The sequence below is a fragment of the Candoia aspera genome, chromosome 8 (genome assembly GCF_035149785.1).
Source record: "Candoia aspera isolate rCanAsp1 chromosome 8, rCanAsp1.hap2, whole genome shotgun sequence".
NCBI classification, from domain to species: domain Eukaryota; kingdom Metazoa; phylum Chordata; class Lepidosauria; order Squamata; family Boidae; genus Candoia; species Candoia aspera.
This window is the reverse complement of record NC_086160.1, coordinates 26,589,264-26,599,144: the sequence shown is the minus strand read 5'-3', so window position 1 is coordinate 26,599,144 and position 9,881 is coordinate 26,589,264.

The following is a 9,881-nucleotide window of genomic DNA, read 5'->3' as shown; positions in this document are numbered from 1 at the left end:
CGCCCGTGTTTAATACTTAACCCAGTGCTCTGGGTTCCCAAGGCGGACTGAACCGTAAACGAACTATATAGGTCGGATTTCTGCAGTGCCTATTCCATGTGCCTTCCTCAGAATTAAGAGCACAGTGTGCCTTGTCTTGTGTGCATAACAACCTGGAAATAGGCATCCAAGTGGAGGTAGAGCAACTTCTGCCCGCAGACCTTCTCAGAGAAATGGAAGCGCCTCCTTTCAGACATTATTTGAATATTCCTTCAAGTTATGCTGCCGAGTGATTACAGAGAGCTAATAGTTTGCTTATTTGATTACTTCCTGAAAGATAAACAGCAGTGGGATTGGGCTTAGTCCTGGCAGTGGGCCACTTGCAAAGATAAGTGAAAGGAGGCATTGCAGGAGCAGCTATTGATGCTGCACCATTGGTTCTCTCTGCCCTCAGTATGCTAGTGCAGAATGGCAGTGATAACGTAGTTGTAGCCTCCACTGTTTCTGATAACTCACTTCCTTTCTTAAATCTGCAGATCAACATTATTCTTCCTTATTCAGGAATTCCAACTAGTTCAGTGAAAATCACTTTTCAGTATGGCTGCAGTCTCATATAGCAGCAGAGTACAGAGAATGAGTTTGCCCAAGTACGTACATAGTACCATAGCCAGTTTGTTGCGTGAATGATATCTTAGACCAAATGCATCAACTGGAGTAGGGGAGGTTAGAGTATAATCTATACTTGTCAGATACAAGTATCAGCAGGAACAATTAAACTTCTCATAAAATTGTTGATCTTTACAGTTTGCATTTTAGAATTTTCATTTCTTACAAGGAAAGATTGGGTTGTAATTGGGTTCATGCACTACTAATTAAGCCATAATTGGTTAACTGCATTATACAAATATATGCTTCAGCAAAGGATCGTTACCTTGTCGTGGTGCTGGAGCTTGAGCACCTCAATGATGCCATGAGCTAAACCGTGAAGGGCCACCCAAGACGGGAAGGTCATGACAGAGAGGTCAGACTAAATGCGATCCCTGGGGAAGGTAATGGCAACCCACCTCAGTATTCTTGCCGTGAAAACTAAATGGATCAGTACAACCAGAGATATGTCGGTATACCATCGGAAGATGAGACCCCCAGGTCGGAAGATGGTCAAAATGCTACTGGGGAGGAACAGAGGATGAGCTCAACTAGCCCCAGACGTGATGACGCAGCTAGCTCAAAGCCAGAAGGACGGCTAGCGGCCGACGGTGCTGGTGGTGAACGGCGAATCCGATGTTCTAAGGATCAACACACCATCGGAACCTGGAATGTAAGATCTATGAGCCAGGGCAAATTGGATGTGGTTATTGGTGAGATGTCAAGATTAAAGATAGACATTCTGGGCATCAGTGAACTGAAATGGACTGGAATGGGCCACTTCACATCAAATGACCACCAGATCTACTACTGCGGACAAGAGGACCACAGAAGAAATGGAGTAGCCTTCATAATTAATAGTAAAGTGGCTAAAGCAGTGCTTGGATACAACCCAAAAAACAACAGAATGATCTCAATTCGAATTCAGTGCAAGCCATCTAACATCACAGTGATCCAAATATACGCCCCAACCACAAATGCTGAAGAAGCTGAAGTAGAGCAGTTCTATGAGGATCTGCAGCACCTACTGGACAACACGCCTAAAAGAGATGTTATTTTCATCACAGGAGACTGGAATGCTAAGGTGGGCAGTCAAATGACAACTCGAATTACAGGTAAGTATGGCCTGGGAGAACAAAACGAAGCAGGACACAGGCTGATAGAATTTTGCCAAGACAACTCACTCTGCATAACAAACACTCTCTTCCAACAACCTAAGAGACGGCTTTATACATGGACTTCACCAGATGGACAACACCGAAATCAGATTGATTACATCCTTTGCAGCCAAAGGTGGCGGACATCTGTACAGTCGGTAAAAACAAGGCCTGGAGCTGACTGTAGTTCAGATCACGAACTTCTTCTTGCACAATTTAGGATCAGACTAAAGAGATTAGGGAAGACCCACAGATCAGCTAGATATGAGATCACTAATATTCCTAAGGAATATGCAGTGGAGGTGAAGAATAGATTTAAGGGACTGGACTTAGTAGATAGGGTCCCGGAAGAACTCTGGACAGAAGTTGGCAGCATTGTTCAGGAGGCGGCAACAAAATACATCCCAAAGAAAGAGAAAACCAAGAAGGCAAAATGGCTGTCTGCTGAGACACTAGAAGTAGTCCAAGAAAGAAGGAAAGCAAAAGGCAACAGTGATAGGGGGAGATATGCCCAATTAAATGCAAAATTCCAGAGGTTATCCAGAAGAGATAAGGAATTATTTTTAAACAAGCAATGCGCGGAAGTGGAAGAAGACAATAGAATAGGAAGGACAAGAGACCTCTTCCAGAAAATTAGAAACATTGGAGGTAAATTCCAGGCAAAAATGGGTATGATCAAAAACAAAGATGGCAAGGACCTAACAGAAGAAGAAGAGATCAAGAAAAGGTGGCAAGAATATACGGAAGACCTGTATAGGAAGGATAACAATATCGGGGATAGCTTTGACGGTGTGGTCGGTGAGCTAGAGCCAGACATCCTGAAGAGTGAGGTTGAGTGGGCCTTAAGAAGCATTGCTAATAACAAGGCAACAGGAGACGATGGCATCCCAGCTGAACTGTTCAAAATCTTACAAGATGATGCTGTCAAGGTAATGCATGCTATATGCCAGCAAATTTGGAAAACACAAGAATGGCCATCAGACTGGAAAAAATCAACTTATATCCCCATACCAAAAAAGGGAAACACTAAAGAATGTTCAAACTATCGAACAGTGGCACTCATTTCACATGCCAGTAAGGTAATGCTCAAGATCCTGCAAGGTAGACTTCAGCAGTTCATGGAGCGAGAATTGCCAGATGTACAAGCTGGGTTTAGAAAAGGCAGAGGAACTAGAGACCAAATTGCCAATATCCGCTGGATAATGGAAAAAGCCAGGGAGTTTCAGAAAAACATCTATTTCTGTTTTATTGACTATTCTAAAGCCTTTAACTGTGTGGACCATAACAAATTGTGGCAAGTTCTTAGTGGTATGGGGATACCAAGTCATCTTGTATGCCTCCTGAAGAATCTGTATAATGACCAAGTAGCAACAGTAAGAACAGACCACGGAACAACAGACTGGTTTAAGATTGGGAAAGGAGTACGGCAGGGCTGTATACTCTCACCCTACCTATTCAACTTGTATGCAGAACACATCATGCGACAAGCTGGCCTTGAGGAATCCAAGGCTGGAGTTAAAATCTCTGGAAGAAACATTAACAATCTCAGATATGCAGATGATACCACCTTGATGGCTGAAAGTGAAGAGGAACTGAGGAGCCTTATGATGAAGGTGAAAGAAGAAAGTGCAAAAGCTGGTTTGCAGCTAAACCTCAAAAAAACCAAGATTATGGCAACCAGCTTGATTGATAACTGGCAAATAGAGGGAGAAAATGTAGAAGCAGTGAAAGACTTTGTATTCCTAGGTGCGAAGATTACTGCAGATGCTGACTGCAGTCAGGAAATCAGAAGACGCTTAATCCTTGGAAGAAGAGCAATGACAAATCTCGATAAAATAGTTAAGAGCAGAGACATCACACTGACAACAAAGGCCCGCATAGTTAAAGCAATGGTGTTCCCTGTAGTAACATATGGCTGCGAGAGCTGGACCATAAGGAAGGCTGAGCGAAGGAAGATTGATGCTTTTGAACTGTGGTGTTGGAGGAAAATTCTGAGAGTGCCTTGGACTGCAAGAAGATCCAACCAGTCCATCCTCCAGGAAATAAAGCCAGACTGCTCACTTGAGGGAATGATATTAAAGGCAAAACTGAAATACTTTGGCCACATAATGAGAAGACAGGACACCCTGGAGATGATGCTGATGCTAGGGAGAGTGGAAGGCAAAAGGAAGAAGGGCCGACCAAGGGCAAGATGGATGGATGATATTCTAGAGGTGACGGACTCGTCCCTGGGGGAGCTGGGGGTGTTGACGACCGACAGGAAGCTCTGGCGTGGGCTGGTCCATGAAGTCACGAAGAGTCGGAAGCGACTAAACGAATAAACAACAAAAACAAATATATGCATTATACAAACCGGCTGACTTTGAATAACTAAAACGTCAATCATGGCTGGGTTCACACAGCATGCTAAGCCAAGATCAGCCAAACCAAATTATTATTTTGTTGATGTGTAAACCATATAGTGTTCTACTAGGCTCTAAAGCTTAGTGTCACCGAGAAAATTGTGTTCTGCACGTGGATGCACTTGGCACATAGAGTAACAAGATGTCCTTTTGTTCAGTTGGTCATCTAACAGGTCTAAGCGATAGCAGTAGGACCATGACTGTCCTGGCCCAGAGAGGAGAAATCAGAAGATAATACTGCAACTGCAAGAGTCACAACAGCTAAAACAGAACAGTCAAAAAATTCTATCCACTTTCAGTCCATGTTGAGAGCAAAGCAAGCAAAACACTGTTATGGTTCATGCAGAAGCCACCTGCAATTACCTGTGAAAATGGTTTGTACATGATCATTTGGCACATCCCAAGTAATTTCTTTCTGCTACAAACAGGGTTGTTGGGGGGAAAATAGGAGGAGAATGGAGTTTTAGGTATGTTTACTGCCTTGAGTTGTTTATAAAAATAACAAAGGTGGGATGAAAAAAATCTAAAATCTAAAAAGTATTTATTATATATTTAATAAATTATTATTAAACACAGTTATATTACTTAATTGATGTTATTATTGAATGCAATTATGTTAGTGCTTTTGATTTGGATGTTATTAGTGGATGAATACAGAATTGTCAGGTGTTGTCCTGCCAAATTGCGATCAGCATCATGCCAAAATAGGACAGTGGTAATAATATAGCTTATCAGGTTGCAGGATAATGTAACATCCACTTTTGCAAAATATTGTATGCACACTTTGCTAAGTTACTATTTATAATAGCCATACAGCAGACCTCACTAAGTAACTCCCTTGGGCAGCGACTGTTTGAAGTTATGACAGTGATGTAAAAGTAACTTTGTGACCAATGCCTGCATTTATGACCTTTGTAGCATCTCTCTGTCTCTCAGTCATGTGTTCATCATTACAGTTGGTTAGTATGCATTGTCCTATGCCTGACCCATTTTTTTTTCTTCCCCCTCACAGAGTGGAGAGATTGCTTAAACTAGCAATCTCTTCCTGAGCTGCTTTTCTCAGTATTGCTTAGGCAAAAGGTGCTAAGGCAAGTTAACAAGCTCAGCTCTGTGACCTTAATTGGGCTGCTGCCTGTAACTGACAAGACTTCTATCAGTTTCACACCTTTGGCTTCTGTTTGCCTCCTAAGTGTGCCTGGAGCCCTGAGTGCTATAAGCAAATAGCTGGTGCTAGTGCATTCCTTTATGTGAATTCCCCTCTATGTGCCTGCTTACTTTCTTGTAATCCCTTTCCAATGACTGTAAATACAAACATTAATTCCCTTCTTGCTAATTATACCAACACTTTGGGTGAGCACTCCAAAGAGGGGGGAAGTGGGGAGAAAGGAAAGCTGAAGTAAAATTGTAAACATAGTTGCTGGCATGTAGTTTTCCATTAGCAACTAAGTTGTGAGTACCAATTGTGGTCAGTAGATGAGAACTACTTGTATATTAGACATCATATTTCATAGCCAGTTTATATGCAGAGTTAGCATAGAAGACTGGAGTAGTTTGACATCCCTTTGGTTAAATATACTGGCTGTACTGAGTCTCACCTAATCCATAGATTTCTAGTTCTGCTCTTTAAAGAGACTTATAATATGTTGGGATTTCTGTCAAACACACAAGATGTCTTGTTTGTTCTACTTCAACATTACTGTAGCTGAGGATACTGTTTGCAAGTAAAATTATCTGTTCCAACAGAAACCATTACTGCGAAGACACCAAAAGTCTAGGTGATGAAATAGCCAGATACCTTTTACGGAAACCAATTTGAAACAACTCTAAAATAAATTTCTCAGCTGATTAACTGCACCTTACAAGACAGCCAAACTACTAGCTAGCACAAAAACTTTGTTTAGATTTCCTGTTTGCTCATGGTATAGATGAAGAATATCCTACATATTTATTTATTATTCAAATTTAATTACTGCCCATCTCCCCCAAAAGAGGGATTCTTAGCAAGGCATCCCACCCTTCTAAGATTTCCTGAAAGTTCACCTGCATAAATGTAATATATAACTAATGTGATATGGAATATATAATGTCTGACCTTTGATTCATTCCTGTTTTCCCAATGAAGTCCACTGAATAAATTGTATGATGTTTATTTAACCACCGCTTTCATTAGGATGGAAGCCTGTGGCTCTGGTCTGAACAGTCTGAAAATTCATATGCAAAGATGATTCTTCTGGGGGGAGATGGGTGGTGGCAAAATTTGAAAAATAAAAAAATAAATAAAATAAATATAGTTCTAGATGCCTTTTCTAAATAGTGTACCTAAGCCCATTATAATCACTGGATTTTTCATCTGTCATTCCATGAGCACAAGCTAAATCTCCTTGTTTGTCATGTTCCCTGTTGCAAGGCATATGGGCATCACAACAGGGAACATGCACATTAGGTAAGAGGAAGGGATAAGCATAATCCCTAAATCACTCAAGCACCCATATCCAGAAGGGAATCCTCAACACAATAGATGAGCCCTTCAGATCAGACTTGGCACCCATAAAGAGATAGGGGGAACGCCTTCCCATTCCCCCAGGGGATGCATTCACACCTCCCTCAGGCATACATGTCCACAGAGGAATATCCAACATAATGGGAGTGCCCATCAGACAGGACTTAACGCCTATCGGAAGATCGGGGAAACACCTTCCCATTTTCCCCAGGGGACGCACCCGGTCCGGACGAGGACAGGGAGACAAAGGAGATCGCCCATCAGCTGATGCATCGCAGTCCCAAGCACCCATCTGGCCCTGGCTCGAGGGTAGAGAAGCACAACGTCCGCCAGCAAAGTATAAACAGGGCACCCTGTCACCACATAGGGATTCCCGTCTTTCTCTTTGCACGCACTCCGTTCTAATAAAGCCAGAAATCCTTAGACCTTCTAAGTGAGTCTGTGTCTTATTCAGAGCGTGGCTGCCCTGACATTGTTCAAGTTTCAGTATATTTGATGCTGCTTAAGCGAAAGCATCCATAGCTTGTTATGAATTATTTACATTAGTTGTTTTGCTAGCATTGCACAAATGCAGAATGACTTTTTTTTTTTTTTGCTCATCTTATACTAGATTTAGCCCACTGGGCTTAGGCAGACCAAATAGCAAAAATATAGACCATAAATGTACATTGTACTTCTTTCAGACCATGCTGTCTCCTGTAGAATTCCCACCACCCACTACGACCTAGGAAGATCTACCTCTAGTAGCAGTTGGTTTATCTTGCTACTATTTACGATTCAGCTACCTCTATAGTTGCCCATGTCTGGAACTCTCTTCCCAATATACTGTAATATGGGAACACCCATCCACATTGGCTTTAAGAAGTCTTTAAAAATATTTATCTTTTGTTTGGCCTATAATGTTTACTCATTTAAAATTTACTTTTTTCTAATTCCTATTTTAAGAAAAGATTTCAAATTTGTACATGCTGTTTGCTTTATATGGTTTTATGTGTTTTAATTTATTCCTGGATTTATGACATTTGGTACATCAGCCAAAAAGGTAATAGGAGGTCTAAATAAATAATAGTTTTTAAAAATGGAATGTAAGGTTTGACTTTCTAAGCAATCTGCAATTATTGAAATCTGCAACTTCATCTAATTAGCATTTGTGAATTACTGTCATGCTAATTGTATTTTGATACTTGTCTATTATTTTGTTATGGACATTGGGTATAATTTATTCCAAACAAGTAAAACTGTACTAGGGTCTTCAGTGGGAATTTCACTGTTTTAAACTAGAAATTGGAAACATTTTATTAAAAATATATATATCCTCAAGAAAGTTAACCAGGTGTCACAGAAAATGGGGAAGGTGAAACAAGTTTAATATTTAGGCCAGCCTCCTGTCTGCTCATTTACTTTAGCTCTCAGAAGTCTCAGCCTTGTTAGCTCAGCATTCTGGGAGTTGAGAGGCCCCAATCTGGGATAGGCCGGCTTGGGCTGTTATAGTATCTGAGAGTAAAAAAATAATGCTTGTATCTGAGAGTGACCATCTCTGCATGGTTAGCTACTATTAGTTGATATGTGGGTGACATCCTGAGCCATGGCTGCTACTGCTTAACCAAGAACACATCATGGCTTATAGCTTCTCACTTAACCACAAATGATCATGCTTCAGATCTGGACATGGTAAACCAATTTCAACATGAGACAATATGTTATGCAACCACAGTTGATATCTGTTAGTCATTATTAGCAGTTAACTTCTGGGCACAACTCATGAGTTTGGGTTTCATTAAATATCTTCAATAAAGTGGGATCAGAATATCTAAGAGAACATGTACTTCCATATAAGAATCTGCTGCAGATATGGTAATTTGTGAAAACAAGACTGATCTCTATTAGGATAAGAGGTTTTCAGCAATAATGTCCTTTATTAACACTTTCTCCCTGAGGAGAAGTATCAGGGACATTAATTTCTACCTTGCAGGTAATTAGAAAAGACTATGTGATTTAAATTCAATGAGCTATTTATTCTGAAAGTGCTGCTGCATGATTTATTTTATAACTGGAATATTTATTACTATAAAATTTGTAATGTTCAGTAAGTCTTAAGTTCAACACAGTTTCATTTCAGGGAAGTGAGTACAAGATTGTAGCAAAAAAAATGAAACCTTGTACTGCAGCAAAGAATATTTCTGTTCTTTTAGTGGAATAATATTTTGTATCTGTTATTATATACTGGTGTTTGTCATGTATAGAATTGTCCTGTATAATTATTTACCTGTTCAGAAAGATATCTAACGTATTCTTATCTCAATACGTTAATCCGCCTTGCTTTTTTGCTTCAAGGAAGTTTTGTGTAATAAATTTCCCTTTAGTAATTGTAATAGTAGTCCACTCCAAAGTTTTCATACCCAAGCCTTAATGGACCACTTCACATTGCTGGAACTGTTCTTTTATAACAATTGTCTCTATAACCTATTTAGGTTTTAACAGTGCCATCCATTACAATAACAAGGACTTTGGACAGCTGCTGCAACTTGCTGTTTCATAACTTCTGACTTTAAAAGTTATTTTTCAAGTTGGAGAAGACTTCTTTAGTAGAATCATCCAGCTTAGACATTCATAAGAAATACATTTTGAATATTTAACAAAAGCTTAAAACCTATCTTATCCCACTGATTATATCTGCATTCATATTAGCTGACAAGTCAGAGCATTCCTTCTGGCCTTTAATATTTTCTGGGTTGTGAAGGCATTTTCCCATACTATTTGAATTAGGAAGGTAGTTTTAAGTGTTCCCTGAAATCTGATTGAAAAACAAGATTACCTACCGGCAAAGTTAAGTGGAATAGTTAATTATCAACAGGTAGTTAAGCTTTATAACAGCCGCTTCTAAGACACAGAGTAAACTGCAATGTAATCAAATTACTTTCTATACATCCCAGCAGTTGTACATAGAAAAGTCCTATCCATGAAAATAACTGTGATCACAGCAAACCATCATCCCAATATAAAATTATGTATTATATAGTGTATATTCTCCAAAACACATTTAAGTCTCTTGTGCACACAGTTGCCATGGTCATTCACTAGGCTGGGTACATCTATTGGAGCAAATGTATGTCTTTATGGTCACAAAAAAGCCACACTCTTTAACAGCCTCTAAGGACTGCAGAAATTGTGACAATTACATAGTAAATTTAGCAGAGG